Raw genomic sequence first — 16,772 nt, forward strand, 5'->3', positions numbered from 1 at the left:
GAAACTGCATGAGCAGGACTCTTGGAGCGTGCCTCACATTGGGGACCTGGGATGGGTGGGAGGCTGGGTGGGGCTTTTCCCTTTCTTTCTCCCCTGACCCCAGATACAGGGAAAAAATGATATTAGTGTGGAAACAATGGTATTACCCATTTTAATAAATAAACAATTTAAAAGTTGAAACAAAAAAAGTGGAGCATTCTGGGATCTTTAACAGATTAGACAGGAGCACCGAGCACCAGTAGAGCGGCGACTTGGAGGAAGAACAAGTGGAAGGTTATTAGAAGTCCTGCACGGGAGGGTCACAACTCATTTTTAAAAGATAGCTGCAGATGCTGTGTGGAAAACAAGGCAGCAACGTGTAGATGTGAGAGCATTAGGCTCCTGCCGTGGGACGTGGGAGGAATGGCAGCTTGTGCTGGGTGTTGGCAGTGGATGAGTGGGGCAGCACTGCCTGTGTTGCCCATGGTGTCTGCAACAAGGTGAGCATATCACCTTTAGCAGTGGTGGTTTGGTACACTGGTTCGGAATCCATTTAGGACATCTGCCTTATCAGAATGCCTAGTTCTCTTGATTCCTCCACTGCCAATCCAGTGCTTCCTAGTAGCATGCACTCTGGGAGGGAGCAGGTTGTTGAGGTCCTGTCATTCACATGAGAGATCTAATTGAGTTCTGGTCCCCTGAGTTTGGTGTAGCCCAGCCCTACTGCTGTAGACATTTGAAAAATGAATCCCGAAGACAAGATTTATCTCACTGTGCCTAAGCAAAAGTAAGGTTGGAAGAATAACAGATTATCAGGCCCAGTGCAGTAGCCTAGTGGCTAAAGTTCTCACCTTGCACATGCTTGAATCCCATATTAGCACTGGTTCTAATCCCAGCAGCTCCACTTCCCATCTAGCTCCCTGCTTGTGGCCTGGGAAAGCAGTCAAGGACGGCCCAGAGCTTTGGGACCCTGCACCCACGTGGGAGACCTGGAAGAGCTTCCTGGATCCTGGCTTCGGATTGGCATAGCATCAGCCGTTGTGCTCACTTGGGGAGTGAATCATCGTATGGAAGATCTTCCTCTCTGTCTCTCCTCTCTGTATATCTGCCTTTCCAATAAAATAAAATAAAAATCTCAAAAAAAAAAAATAAAAACAACCACTTGGCTTCAAGCTGGCCCAGCCGTCACTAATGAAACCATTTAGGGAGTGAGCCAGTGGATGGAAGACTTCCTCTAGCTCATTCAAATGTGTGTGTATATATATTTTAAGCAGGAGTGGTGTTAATTGCTTCCTCTTTTGAGAAGCAGTGTAATACAATGGAAAGAATGTAGAGTTTGCAGGCAATCTTCTTTTCCTCAATTGTGAAATGAGACTCACTTCTCCCCAAGGGTGATTATAACTTTTTCCATTTTATTTGTGATATTATATTGCATTTTTTGTCTATTTGTGTTCAATCTCAAAGGTAACAATTTGGTTTGGGAGCACAGCAATTTAAGCCACTAATTGCCACTCTGACAATCCCATTATCAGAGTTGAGTCCTACCTGCTTGGCTTACGAGCCAGCTTCCTCTGATGTGGCTGGGAAGCCTGCTGAGGATGGCCCCAGTACTTGGATGGCTGCTGTGGGGATAGAGCGCTCTTATGTAGAATTAGAAAAAAAAGTGGACCTTTGGTGATTTCCAGAAAAATTCCACTCCAATGTATGAACTCTTTGTGCTAGTGATTGGGGGTAGAAGTGTGGGGGGGTGTAGCCATTTCAAATATGACTCCTACCACATGCACCAGGTGAAGGGTCAGGTAATGTTATAGATGAGAAGGGAAAAACAATATTGAAAGAGGCCAACTCCCAGATGGGGGGGGGGAGTTGTAACTTACTGCAGTTCAGCTTTGCTTCTGCACTGTGGCTTGGACCTTTGTCTTTACCTTTTCCATGGACCAGGGAAGCAGCTGTCCACACCCAGGGCTTCCCACTGCCGTGTGGAAAATCTAAGGCAAGCTGCTGCCTCCTGGCTTCCATCTGGCTATTGTGGCTTTTGGGGGAGTGAACCAGGAGATAAGAGTGATCTCAATAAAATCAATGCTTAGATGTGTTTTGTGCATTCAATAGCTAAATATGGTGGAACACAGAAAAATAATACTTGTTGGAGTAAGTATTTTATATGCATGCTATTTAGTCCGTACACAGCCTCCTAACACTATTATTACAAATGAGGAACAAAAGCATGGACAGACTTTGTAAGAATCTACCTGAGGAGTTAGGAGACGGTAGCAGTGTGAACGTGAACCAACGCTCGGTGAACGTTATCAAATAAACTGAAGTCACAAAATAAAGGGCAATGCTTGTTTAATATTAGCTTTGCTTTACCCAGTCTGGTTCAGGAATTGTGCTTGGGGACTGGGAATCACGACCACTGGCCTCACATGTTTGTTGACACTTGTTCTATTGGCCGTGCTTTCATCAAAAGGATATCTCACTGTTAGCAGGTTTATTGAAGTAATCGTTCAATAATCTGCTTAGGGGAAGAGTTCGTTTTCTGTACATCCATTCTGCAATTATTTAAATTGTTAGATAACTGGATGTGACAGGGGTCGTGTCACAAACGCCAGGTCCATTTAAGTAAGTCTCCTTCCACCACGTGCCCAGCACCGTGCGAGGCGCCCCCGACTTCGGCTGTCTCCACGTGGGCCTTTAGAGGAGGAAGACAAAACTGCAAGACTGCCTGCGTGAGGACGTGAGGGGACCGTTAGTGCACTGACCGCGGCAGCCCTGATTCACCTTCAGATTCCACCGACCCCCGTAGCAAGAGAAAACTACATCCAAGATGGCGCCACCAGCCCGCTCCAGCGCGGCCACCATCTTTTCTGTAGTTCCCGAAACCGGCGGGAGCTACGCGCCTGCGCGGGCTCCCTGGCTGCCTCAGCGCGCGTGCGCGACCGCAGCGCCTCCCCCGCCCCTCTCGCCGCTGCCGCCGCCGCCGCCGCTGCAGCTTCACTGACGGCGGGTGCCCGCGCCTCAGGTGAGTGAGCGCCTCAGCCCGGCCCCCGGGGGGCGCGCGGCGCCGCATGCGGGGGCGTCTCTCCTCTTCCCGGCTCCTTCCCCGTCTCGTGTGTGCGTCGTGAGGCGGGATGCGGGGGGCCGGCGCTGCCCACCTCCCTCGGGCCCCCGGGAGTCCTCCGCCCCCCGCCAGCTCTCCGGCCCCGGGTCACTCCGGTGCCCTTCGGCCGCTCCCGGGCACCCACCTGCTCGCCTCCCCTCCGGGCGCCGACACCCCGGGCGACGGACGCCCGCCGCGCGTGCGACCCCCTTTTCCCGCTGTGCGGGCGGCGGAGCTCGGTGGGCCGCGGCGGGCTCTTCCTAACACCCGCACAGGCCCGAGACAACAGAGGGCACCGGTTGTCAGGAACCCCCGCGACCACCTTGTGGGGGGTGTGGCCTCTGAGCCCCACTTTACAGCGGAGGAAACTGAGGCACGGAGAGGTCAGGTGCCGTTGCCAAGGTCACGCGTCTGACAAGCGGCACGGCCGGCGCTGAGGCCGGTGTGTTGGGAATTGGATGTGGTACCTTTACCGTTCTTTTTTGAAATGAATTTGTCATCTTGGGAGTTTGGTCTTAGACGTCACTCCGCGCTGGCTGCAGACAGAGCAGGTCTCTTGCTGCTGTCGCGGTGCAGTTGAGATGTTGCTGGCCAGATAATGACCACAGGAGCAGAGACACGAATTACTAAGGGCTTGCTGGGTGCAGGGACCTTACTGAGCGTTTTGTTCAAATTATTTCCCTTAGTACCCCAGGCCTTGCCAGTCTAGGGCTTCTCCCCTCACCCCTTGCAGAGCTGGCCTTCCTCTCACAGGTAGACGGGGTGGGAGTCTCAGGGGCAGGGGTGTCTTGCCCACCTGCATCTGAGCTGCCCCTCCAGCCTGGCCTAGCCTCCCCACACAGTACGCTTCTGGTCTCCTTGGGTTGGCTGGGTTTGCAGGTGACAGAGCAGATTTGGCGAGCACTGGTCTCATCCTGGGACTTCCTGGCTGTGTGCCAGCTGGGCTTGAACATGTTGAGGATTTAAGAGAAAAAGAGAAAGCGTGTTGACCCTCCACTCCCACACCCCTTTGATGCAAAGTCCCAAATGAACAACTATAAAAATATAAAAATAGGGGAAATGTTTCACCCCAAAAATAACTAGTTCAGCTTTTTTTTTTTTTTTTTTTTTTGGTCTCTTGCAGATCCTCCTCCACACTTCAGAGCCTGCCTGATTTTCCCAATTAGAATCTTAGGCGACCTAGGTAGAGAAGCTTCCGGCTCTGCCTTGGAACTGGGGGGCCAGCTCTGCAGCTCCAAGTGCCTGGGGTCCCAGGAGACCTCGTTAAAGGCTCTGGTGTTCTCCCCTGCGGCCCTTCCTCAGGCCAAGGGGCATAGTCTTGCTCTCGCCTTGTTCTTCCTCTGTGTCCTCCTAGTCCTCACTGTCCTTTACCTTAGGTGAAACTTGTGATTTTGACTTGCCACTCCGATGCTGGAAATTTGCAGGCAGACGTGTGTGTCCCGGCCGCCTAGTTGGTGTATGCTGTGTCTGTACAGGTTTTATTTGCATGTGGGAGGACAGGAGCAGCAGGCAGGACGGCCTCTCCTGGGTGCACGTGAGATCCATTTTTCAGGTGTTTTGCTCTCTGTAGCTGACTGCCTGTCATTAATTGATACTTCTGTGTATAACTGGAGAGGGCCTTTGAGGAGATGGCAGTAAAGGTTCTCTTTGCAAATGAGAGCTTTTCCAAATAATTGCCTGCAAATATGTGGAGTTGCTGTTGGCCCACCTGTGAGGCTCACTGCTGAGCTGGACAGGAGGGTCAAAGTTGACTCATACATGGTTTCTGTTGAAAGCTTGCTCTCTGCCTGGGAAAGGCTATATTGTAACTCAGTCTAGAAAGACCACGACCAAGTCACCAGCAGAGCGATGATGTACTTGTACGGTGGAATAAGACACCTGGACAAGAGATGTTTCGTCAGATCCTGTCATCATCAGTCTGAGCCGAAACTTCACATCCAGCTTTCTCAATTTTGGATCTATCATCTTGAGAAGGGAACTTGTGCAAGGTTGCAGGACCAGGACTGTGGAGTTTATTTATGTGTTTGTTTAGATTAGGAGGAGACTGAGAGTCTTCCATTTACCAGTTCATTCCAGAAGTGGCTGCAACAGCAGCCCTGAGGCCACCACATGGGTAGCAGGAGCCCCAATACTTGGACCTTCTTCCTGGTATGTTAGCAGGAAGTTGGACCTGAAATGAAATAGTCAGGACCTGAACCAGCACTCTGAATATGTGATGTCTGTGTTGGAAGTGGCGGCTTAACCCACTGTGCCACAATGCTGGGCCTATATAGACTTCAATTTTTTTTTTTTTGCTAATTATTTTCTCTTTTTTTTAGATTTATTTATTTACATTGCAAAGTGAGACAAACAGAGAGGAAAAAAGACAGAGAGGAAGATCTTCTGTCCGATGATTTACTCCCCAAGTGACCGTACCGGCTAGTGCTGTGCTGAACTAAAGCCAGGAGCTCTTCCAGTTCTTCCAGGTCTCCCACACAGGTGCAGGGTCCCAAGGCTTCAGGCTGTCCTTGACTGCTTTCCCAAGCCACAAGCAGGGAGCTGGATGGGAAATGGAGCTGCAGGGATTAGAACCGGCGCCCATATGGGATCCTGGCATGTTCAAAGCGAGGACTTTACCCGCTAGGCCACTGCGCCAGGCCCTGCTTATTATTTTCAAATTTTATTATTATCTAAAAGACAGGATTTCAGGACCCACTGCAGTGGTGTAGCCAGTAAAGCCACTGCCTGTGCTGCAAGCATTGTATACGGGCCCTGATTCATATCCTTGTTTTGGGAAAGCACTGGAGGATGGTCAGAGCGTTTGGGCCTCTGCATGTACGTAAGAGTCCTGGAAGAAGTTGGTTCCTGGCTTTGGACCTGGCCTCTCCCCAGTCTGAAGAGACCATGTGAAGAGCAGCCCAGTAGATGGAAGATCTCTTTCTTTCTCCTCTTTTTGTAAATAAATAAATCAATCTTAAACAAAGGGGAGGGGCAGGATGATATACACAGATATCATTCATCTGCTAGTGGCCACACCAAAGTCAAGAACTCCATCTGTTTTTCACGTGAGCTACCAAGTACTGAGCCATCCCTGCCTCCCTGTGTGTGCACTAGCAGAGAGCTAGAATCGGAAGCAGAACTGGGATTCAAATTCCCGAGAGCTATCCGTGTGGCATCCCAACTGCCACATCAAGTGCTAGCCCTGAAATTAAAGAGTTTTCAGTTATTAAAAGTTTATTGATGTTTTTCTTTCAGTGAATTCATTTTGAAAGGCACTGCCTGGCAACTGTGTTAAACTTTCATTTCTGTACCTAGAATGGGGATGGGGTAACAAATTAAAAAAATTTTTTTTTATTCCAAAGAGTTTATGGTCTGTTGGGGAAGAATAAAGAATTAGTCCCTGGGCCTAGCATGGTAGCCCAATGGCTAAAGTCTTCACCTTGCATATGCCAGTATCCCATATGGGCACCAGTTCATGTTCCAGCAGCCCCACTTCCCATCCAGCTCCATGCCTATGTCCTGGGAAAGCAGTTGAGGAATGGCCAAAGTCTTGGGATCCTGTAACCCACATGGGAGATCCAGAAGAGGCTGCTGGCTCCTGGCTTCAGATCAGCTCAGCTCTGGCCATTGCGGCCGCTAGGAAAGTAAACCAGTTGGCGGAAGATTTTCTGTCTGTCTCTTCTCCTCTCTGTATATTTGATTTTCAAATTAAAAATAAATAAATAAATAAATAATTTTTTTAAAGGAGTTATTCCTTGATATTGAAGCCAAGAAGCTTCAAAAAGTTGATGGAAAATAGAACTAAAGATGTTTATTTTGTTATAAAAATGTTTGAAATTCATGCATATTTTTTCACCAAAAAATTTTTTTTCCATAAAATGTTTGATAGCTTCTCAAATACCCAATTGTTAAATTTTGTGGTTGTCATGGAGTTTGTGAAGGGACTGAGGGGTCGGTGTGAACGGTGGTAGGGAGAGCCCTTGGGGCCAGGTTAGGATTTCCCAGCTCTGCTAAACTGATAGGGTCAGGGTTTTTAAAATTTATTTATCCTTTTTTTTAAAAAAATAATGATTACATGGTGGATCGGGTTGGGAAGGATCAGTTTAGGGAAAATTGGGTGAATTCATTGCTTCCAAATTTGCTGTTTCTTGTTCCTCGGGGAAGGGGAAAAGCACTCATGACTTTCTACACATCCCAGCACCCAGGGACGAGGAACCACCTCCTATCAACCCAGAGTCTCAATGTGTACGTATTCCGAGTGTTCTGTCCAGGTGGTTTGGACAGTTCTGAAATGCTGTGGATTTCACTGATCCACAGATGACGTCACCCTCCCAGTGTCCATTGGCTCCAGTCACTGGAATTTTTTGCTGTCATCATTTGGGAAGTTGTCCAATTAGTTCTTTTCTGCTACAGTACGAAATGTGCTGCCTTATTTTCCTTTTGCAGCAGGGCCTGTGTCCACTGCTCCACCTTTTTCATTAAGTAGGACATGTTCTTGCGTGTAAGTCCAAGTAGCTGGGCCAGGTATCCCAAGCATCACTGAATCCCCACCCCTGGGACTCAAACCCAACACCCACCAGGTATGCGGACCTTGGGACCTGGGCCAGGAGACCAAAGCCCCGCCAGATTTCCCACCCCAGGGTTCACAAAACCAACACCCACCTAGCAGGTGGGGTCCCAGAATCTGGGCCAGGTGACTGATAGAGTCAGTTTTTATCAAAAGGACAAGAAAGACATTTGAAATGGGTGATAAAGCTGTTGTATTTAGGGAAGTGTAAAACAGAGGATTAGGTCAGTGGCTGTTAATCTGCAGTGTGCATCGGAGTCCATTAAGGGTGCATGGAAACCATATCGCAGGAGCCAGTCTTATGGCACAGTAGGTTAAGCCACCTTTGCATGCAACCCCAACATTTTTTCTGATCCAGCTCCCTGATAATGCTCCTGGGAAAGCAGTGGAGGAAGGCCAGGTCCTGGGGTCCCTGCACCCACGTGGAAGACCTGCATAAAGACCCAGACTCCTGGCTTAAGGCTGACCCAAGAAAATCTATCTCTCTTCTTCCTCCTTCCCTGTAAATATTTCAAATAAATAAATCTTTTAAAAAGCACAAAACAAAACCCTATTTTTCAGTGAGTATGGTGTCATGGTGGGTTAAGCCCTGCTTGAGATGCCTACATCCTATCTCCAAGTGCCTGGTTCAAGTCCTGGCCACTGCTTATCCAACTTCTTGCTGGTGCATCTGGGAGGTAGCAGGTGATGGTTCAAATACTTGAGTCCTTGCCATCTGATTAGAGACGTGCAGTTCCTGGCTGTTTGCCTTTGCCCATCCCTGACTATTGTGGCCATTTGGAGAGTGAACTAATGGATGGAAGATCTTTCTCTGTTTTTCCTTCCTTCTTTCTCTGTCACTCTGCCTTTCAAAAAAAATAAATCTGGGGGGAAAAAAAGTGCTGGCTTCTACCTCCAGAGTTTGACTTGGTAGGGCAGGAGGGTAGCCCAAGAATTTGCCATTCTCCCAGGCCCCCGCGTGGTACTGGCATTTGTCCGTCTGAGAACCACACTTGAACTTCTGGAAAAGATTGCTGAGAGGTTAGAATCAGACTGTCAAGGAACCTGTTCCAGGATGGCGTATGCATGCATGTTCCTTACCAGCACTGGAGAGTCTGGGCAGAAATGTACCAAACTGCAGCAGTTACTGTGGGGCATGAGATTGAGGCGTCTAGGAGGCAGCTTTTCTTTTTTTCTTTTTTTTTTTTAAAGAATTTTTTTTATTTATTTATTTTCATTGGAAAGTCAGATATACACAGAGGAAGAGAGACAGAGGGGAAGATCTTCTGTCCAATGATTCATTCCCCAAATGGCCGCAACGGCCGGTGCTGCACCGATCCGAAGCCAGGATCCAGGAACTTCTTTCCGGTCTCCTACGCGGGTGCAGGGTCCCAGTGCTCCGGGCCGTTCTCGACTGCTTTCCCAGGCCACAAGCAGGGAGCTGGATGGAAAGTGGAGCTGCCACGATTAGAACAGGTATCCATATGGGATCCTGGCGCGTTCAAGGCGAGGACTTTAGCCGCAAGGCCACGGCGCTGGGACCATTAAGATTTATTTATTTTTATTGGAAAGTCAGATTTACAGAGAGGAGAAGGGACAGAGGGAAATATCTTCCATCCACTGGTTCACTTTCCAAGTGGTCGCAGTGGTCAGAACTGAGGCAATCTGAAGCCAGGATCCTGGAGATTCTTCTTGACTCTCCCCTGCCGGTGCAGGGTCCCAAGGCTTTGGGCTGACCTCCACTGCTTTCCCAGGGCAGAAGCAATAAGCTGGGTGGGGCCACAAGGATTAGAACCAACGCCCACATGGGATCTTGGCATGTGCGAGGTGAGGACTTTAACCTCTAGACTACCACACCAGGCACTGGGAGATGACTTTTTACCGCATAACTATATATACTAGCTTTGCATAGTGCAGTACTGCTTTTGGTTTTTTGTTTTGTTTTGTTTTTTAGCTATTTATTTACTTTTTATTGCAAAGTCAGATATACAAAGAGGAAGATCTTCTGTCTGGTGATTCACTCTCCAAGTGACCACAATGGCCAGTGCCGTGCTGATCCGAAGCCAGGATCCAGGAACCTCTTCCAGGTCTCACACAGGTGCAGGGTCCCCAAGGCTTTGGGCCATCTTCCACTGCCTTCCCAGGCCACAAGCAGAGAGCTGGATGGGGAAGTGGAGCTGCTGGGATTAGAACAATTTGGGATACCGGCGCGCCCAAGGCGAGGACTTTAGCCGCTAGGCCACTGCGCCAAGCCCTGCTTTTGTTTTTTTTTTTTTTTTTAAAAAACAAAATAGTCCTTTTTTGAAGATATATACTAAAATATTTATAGACTGAAAAAATAGCTTGCTGAAGTAATCTGGCATCAGACATTTTGAGTGTCTACTGTACAGCAGATGCTGCCAGCTTCTGGAAGCACAAAGGCATCACTAAAGCTGGCAGGCTGCTGGTCACGACAGGCAGATAGCATCTCGCCCTCACTGGAGCAGGGGCCAGGTGATGGTAAAAACTTGGTACATGAAAAAGGCAGGAGCACATCCAGGCAAGAAGTGGGGACAATAGAAAAGGCCACAAGCAAAATTCAGGAGGAAAGAGGAGAGATAATTAAGGCCTGAGATAGATCCATCTGGGGGTTTACTGCAGGTCTTTGAATAACTAAACGCCCCCTTTATTTATAAAGCTGCATGAAAATAGCACAGCAGGCCCGGCGCGCTGGCCTAGCGGCTTGAATGTGCCGGGATCCCATATGGGCGCCGGTTGTATAAATCTTAAAAAAAAGAAAGAGAGAAAATAGCACAGCAAAAACATAAGCCTTCAGCTTAATGGTGAAGGTACCTATTTGCAGCATGTGAGCGCCTCAGTTCAGTGTTTCTGCTCTGGCTCCTGAGCCCGGCATCTGCCAGTATAGACCCTGGGGAGGCAGTGATGAGGGTGCAAGTAACTGGGTTCCTGCCACCTGTGTGGGAGACCTGAATTGCATTCCAGCTGGACTTCAGCTAACGTGAGCATTTGGTGAGTGAACTCCAGCAGATGGGAGCTCTGTCTCTGCCTCTCAAATGAAAATAAATAAATAGGTAAAAAAAGAAAAACCTTAGCCAAGCTGGTGGTGTGTTTTAGTGTGTTACACTGGCACCAATAATACCATTATCTCGTATGGACCCTGGTTAGCAGTGTCCCTTCTTTACCTGCGGTCCAGCTTCCCATTAACACACTTTCAAAAGCAGATAAAAGGTTATCTAATGATTTAAAAACTGAGATCTGTCTTCCAGCATCGTTGTAAGTTAAACCACGGTACTTAGCAGCTAGGGGAGTGGAATCAGGCTACTGTGTCTGTCCCTACAGCTGGAGAGAGTGCTGGGGGCAGGGCCTTTGCATTCATGAACTTCAAAAGACATTACTTTTTAAAAAAATATTTATTTTTATTACAAAGTCAGATATATATAGAGAGGAGGAGAGACAGAGAGGAAGATCTTCTGTCCGATGATTCACTCCCCTAGTGACCACAGTGGCTGGTGCTGAGCTGAGCTGAAGCCAGGAGCCTCTTCCGGGTCTCCCACGCGGGTACAGGGTCCCAAAGCTTTGGGCTGTCCTTGACTGCTTTCCCAGGCTACAAGCAGGGAGCTGGATGGGAAGTGGAGCTGCCAGGATTAGAACTGGCGGCCATATGGGATCCTGGCGCGTTCAAGGCAAGGACCTCAGCTGCTAGGCCACTGCGTTCGACCCAGACATTACTTCTTTTAGGTCGTGTTTCAGAGATGGAGATGTTGCTGTAGAACCCCCAAACCTGAATCCATTGGCTCGAGACCTTGGAAAGTCAATTGCTGACATTAGGATGGTGGAAGAAAATAGGTATTTATGTGCACAGTTCCTGGTTGGCTGGTGGTGCTTACGTTGAATGGTCAGCAGTGTCATGCTCTTTAGGAAGTGTTTAGGATGGTCAGGAAGAAAAAACAATCGTCAATCAAACAAAAAAAGGGTGGTCAGGAAGGCTTCATATGATTTGGATGGGTATGTGCAAGTGATGATTAAATTCTGCCCTGACCTGGAATTCTAAACCAACCCCTCTGATAGTACTGGTCAGTAGGGTTTTATCTACTGGCAAAGCAAATGACTCCTTAAGTCTTTTTTTTTTTTTTTTTTAAGATTTATTTATTTATTGGAAAGTCAGATATACTGAGGAGAGAAGAGACACAGAAGAAGATCTTCCATCCGATGATTCACTCCCCAAGTGAGCACAACGGTTGATGCTATGCCAATCCGAAGCCAGAATCCAGGAACTTCTTCCGGGTATCCCACATGGGTGCAGGGTCCCAAAGCTTTGGGCCATCCTCGACTGCTTTCCCAGGCCACAAGCAGAGAGCTAGATGAAAAGTGGAGCTGCCAGGACTAGAACCAGTGCCCATATGGGATCCTGGCGCGTTCAAGGCGAGGACTTTAGCTGCTAGGCCACCGTGCTGGGCCCTATGACTTCTTAAGTCTTATAGGGCCAGCTGAACAGTCCTTCAATTCAGTGAACTAGTTGGTTGTTTGCTTTAGATATGGTTTGGTTTTTTCCCCCTTTTTAACTTGCCTCTTCATGTTCTTTGACATTTTTCTTTTTCTAAGATATATTCTTATTTAACTTGAAAGGTAAGAGTTTTGAAGAGAGGGCACGGCACGGTGTCCTAGCAGCTTACGTCCTCATCTTGAAAATGCTGGTATCCCATATGAGTGTTGGTTCTAATCCCGGCTGCCATGCTTCCCATCCAGCTCCCTGCTTGTAACCTGGGAAAGCAGTCAAGGTCGGCCCAAAGCCTTGGGACCCTGCACCCATGTGGGAGACCTGGAGGAAGTTCCTGGCTACTGGCTTCGGATCAGCTCGGCTCTGGCTGTTGTGGCCGCTTGGGGAGTGAATCATCGGATAGATCATCTTCCTCTCTCTCTGTATATCTGACTTTCCAATTAAAGAAAAGACTATTTAAAAAACAAACAAACAAAAACAGTTATGGGGGCCCGGTGCAATAGAGTAGTGGTTAAAGTTCTCGCCTTGCATGCCCAGGATCCCATGTGGGCACTGGTTCTAATCCCGGCAGCTCCATTTCCCATCCAGCTCCCTGCTTGTGGCCTGGGAAAGCAGTCAAGGACAGCCCGAAGCCTTGGGGCCCTGCACCCATGTGGGAGACCCGGAAGAGCTTCTGGCTCCTGGCTTCGATTGTCTCAGCTCTAGCCGTTGTGGCCGCTTGGGGAGTGAACCATCGGACAGAAGATCTTTCTCTCTGTCTCTCCTCCTCTGTGTATATCGGCTTTTCCAATAAAAATAAATAAATCTAAAAAAAAAAAAGTTATGAAGAGAAAGATTTTCCATCCATCCAGATGGCCACAATAGCCAGAGCTGAGCTGGTCCAAAACTGAAGCCAGGAGATTTTTCTAGGTCTCTCACGTGGGTGCAGGTTCTACTGTTTTCCCAGGCCATTAGCAGGAAGGACGATGGGAAGTGGAGCCGCTAGAACTGGAACTGGCACCTATTTGGGATGCCAGTACTGCAGCTAGCAGTTAGCTCTGCCACCGTGCTGGCCCCAGTGAGTTTGTTTTGATGAGTGGTTAATTTTAAAGGACAGGCAAGGACTCAGGCTAAGGGAGACAGAGGCTGATGCCTCATCCACTAGAGACACTTGTTTAAGGGCTCAGTTGTGTTGGAGTGGTTTTAACCAAGGGGTCAGTTAAAAAGGAGTTAAAATGAATCCTGAGTGATAGATGGTCCACAGGGTCAGTTGCTTTTCCAGTATTCCTGCATAGGTGTTGGTGTCTCTTATTAAGTAGTAATGGGAAAAATGCCTAAACTTAGTAGAGTACTTTTCAGTTTTTTTTTTTTTTTAATTCTTTGATCATTAAGATCCTGTTAAACATCAGGAACTCAGTCTGAGAAAGTAAGTAGAGGAATTAATGAAGGGTTGGCGTCAAGTGGGAAAAGCTTTAGGAAGAAGCCCACCCACACTCCATAGGGAGTTTGCTCAGGTTCAAGTCCTTACTCTGCTGCTTGCTAGCAGTTTGAGCTTTGGCAGGTTACAAAAATCTTTCCGTTTCTCCATCTCTAGAATGAGGAGGATTGTAGCACCTGTGTTAAAAAATGTGTTGGGTAAGTAAAATTACGTAACACATGGGCCCATTGCTTGTACTATGACCTGGCATAGTGTAAGCGCTCAGTCCATTTGGCTAGTGTAAGTATTGAACCCTGCAATTAAAATTAGCTTGTTTTTACCTCACTCCAGCTGTCTTCAAGAACCAATTACCTTGGGTGATTCTGCCTTACACTGGCAGGAACCCGGAGCCATTCAGGGGCATGTGCCAGGGCCTGGCTGTTAATCTCTCCTAGTGTCCTAGAGGACAGCAGTCATGACCCCCCCATTAAAGCGTCAGCTGCCTGGGTGTCTGGAAGTGAAAGGAGGCTCTGAGGCAGCCTCGTGCTATTGGCTGGCTTTCCAGGGCCCCGGAGTGAGCCACATGAACAAACCAGGGCCCTTCTCTGCAGACCACAGCCCAGCAGCAACATGCAGGGCAGTGGGCTGTTGGAAGGGCTGTGGATGGCCCTCCTCCAGGACTGAAGACAATCTGAGCAGTTTTAGCAGTTCCTTTGTCACCCCCTCAGCCCCACACCTATGCGTGTGTAGATAGGGGAATGGCATCTCTGAGACATTTTTTGTGATACTGAGATTTCCTGGCTCCCTGGTATAGTGAAAGGTCTCCCTGTCTGGGCTGTGTTTTAAGGTCTTTGTTTTTCCAGAGGGTGGGGTGGTTTGGCTTGTTTATCTGGCTTCCCTCCCACCCCCAGTCTCCTGGGTCCTTTGCTTTCCTAAGGGCTCCCAGGTGACTGTAGTGAAACCAACATCCATTACCCCAGGCACTTGAAGGGATGCTTAAGTCAATACTTCATGATTAGATTAATTCAGGCTTTAATCCTGACCAAACAGCAGAGCCAAGTCATCAGATAATTGTGCTGCTTATAGACTGGAGTGTGGACTGCAGCCCAGTACCCTGGGATCCCTTTCAGAGCCTGGGCTGGGAGTCTACAGGCGACTCCCAACCCAAGCACAGCCTGCTGTGTGAATTGAGGCCATTCAGATAGGTTTTCTGAGCCTCTCCTCACCAGCGGGTGAATGTATTACTACACACCAGAGGTTGTTAGTCTTGGGTGTGTTGAAGAATTCTCCATGGAACTGTAAGCACAACCCCTGGGCTCGACCCTAGCCCGGTTAAATTGGATTATTCTGGTTAAGGCCGGGGACACTGTTAACACTACACTGATATCCCAGGTCTGAGTGTAGCTAAAATCACTGCCAGGCCAGATGACCATCCTTGAAACCACTGAAAAAAGAGCAACTGATTAGCCCAGCGGTTGAGACTAATGTCGCACATCAGAGTGCCTGACTTTGGTTCTTGGCTATGATTCCTGACTCTAGCGTCTGCCAGTGTAGACCCTGGGAGGCGCAAGTGCTAGGGTCCTGACACCCACAGATGGTGGGGTAGAAGGCTGCCTTACATTCCTGGCTCTTGTTCTCTGTCTCACAAATAAATGAATACAAATAAACAATTGAAAAAAAGTTGAGCTGCTGTGTTGTGAAGTCCGCACTGTGCAGTCCACTTCAGGTCTGCGTTTGACCCAGCCAGCCTGCCTCTTTTCCCAGCTACATTGTTCTGATGTCCCCTTTATGCATGCGTTTCTCTCTTTCTCAGCTCTGATGTCCTCATTTCAAGTCCTCTCCTTTCTTCCAGGTGTCCAAATCATGTCCCTCCAGAGTGTTCATTTTCATTTGCTTTGGAAAGAACACACCTACCCTATCCTGTTACTGCCTCTCTCTGCACGGTTCCAGGCTTTCCTTAGTTCTGAGTACCTGTTCTAAACACTCAATGCAGAAGACCTCATAACATTCCGGCAGCTTTCGGTCTTCTTAGGAAGGCTGGTTATAAGGAAATAGCGCTGCATGACTCCTATCCTATTAAACATCTACGTGGTGCTGTGTTTTGTTGGCTCTCTTATTGTGGGTATGTGTCTTGCAAATAAATAATGGCTAACGAACATGACCTGACTCCAGCTGTCCTTTTTTTCCCCAAGGCCTTATTTCCAGTCTCTAATAAGAACCTTCTCTTCTAGAGAATTATAGCATTTTTCTTTCCAGCTTTGTGTTTTCTCATCTTTTTCTTTTTTTTTTTTCTAGAGAAGTAAAGAGAAAGATGGCTAAAGTGATCTCTCATTGACTAGTTCACTCCCCAGATGCTTACAGCAGCCAGACTGGGCCATGCTGAAGCCACAAGCATGGAACTCAGTCCTGGTTATCTAAGTGGGGAACGTACCCCAAGAGTGTATCCCAGAGTGTACCTGAGCAGGAAGCTGCATCTAAGGCAGGGCCACCCGGACTTGGCGCAGTTCCTCTGATATGGATGTGGGGCATCCCAAGTGGCAATCTGCCTGCTGCCCCAGACATCTGCCCCTTGTGTTTTTGCCTCGAAGGTTGTCCTGCCTTCCTGGAATTCCTTCTTTCATTCTTCTCTCATCCGCACCTACAGGAATTTTCTCCATTCTTCCAAGTGCGGTTTCTGGCTCTGTGAAACTTACCCACAAGCTGTGTCCTCTGACCTTTGCCCTTTACCTCATAGACTCTTTGAGCCTGGATTCTCTGGGAGTTACTACACACCGCATTCAGTGCTGTATGGAGATAGTTCTGATCACTAGCAGCTATTAGGGGAGACAGCTTCGGAATGTATTTTTGGAGGCCGGGGATGCTGCTGCATGGGGCTGGCATTGCGGCACAAGAACGACGCCATCATTTGGACACCTACATTGCATGGTGGAGTGCTAGCTCAAGCCCTGATTACTCTGTGCTTCTGGTCCAGCTCTGGATGGCAACATCTGATGACCCAAATGCTTGGACTCCTGTCCCCTGATGTGGGAGACCAGTTGGAATGCCAGGTTCCTGGCCCAGCCTTCTGGGAGTAAACCAGCAGATAGAAAGTCTCTGATTGTCACTCTTGCTCTGCCTTTCAAGTAAATAAAAATAAATATTTCTTAAAATTCTGTAATGCACAAGACAATTCCTTCCCCCCCACCCCCCGCCAGCAAAAAGCTTGGACTAAAACATCAGCCATGCTAATATGGAGAAAGTTGCCTCTGAGCACGTCCAGCTCCCAGCTGCTCCTGGC

At 48.3% G+C, this 16,772-nt stretch overlaps 1 protein-coding gene across 2 annotated transcripts in view; it reads left to right on the forward strand.

The window, feature by feature from the left end:
- The window catches only part of NDRG3 (NDRG family member 3), a 66,303-nt gene that overhangs the window by 2,744 nt on the left and 46,787 nt on the right, over window positions 1-16,772 (forward strand). Inside the window, exon 1 of one of the 2 annotated variants that reach the window (XM_040981512.1) lies at window positions 2,936-2,998. The exons of the other annotated variant lie outside the window; for it this stretch is intronic. The gene's annotated coding sequence lies outside the window, so the exon portion shown is untranslated. Of the gene's footprint in view, window positions 1-2,935; window positions 2,999-16,772 lie in introns of those variants that run through there. 2 annotated transcript variants of the gene reach the window in all.

The sequence above is a fragment of the Ochotona curzoniae genome, unplaced genomic scaffold (assembly GCF_017591425.1).
Source record: "Ochotona curzoniae isolate NIBS_2020 unplaced genomic scaffold, NIBS_Ocur_1.0 contig_3520, whole genome shotgun sequence".
Taxonomy (NCBI): domain Eukaryota; kingdom Metazoa; phylum Chordata; class Mammalia; order Lagomorpha; family Ochotonidae; genus Ochotona; species Ochotona curzoniae.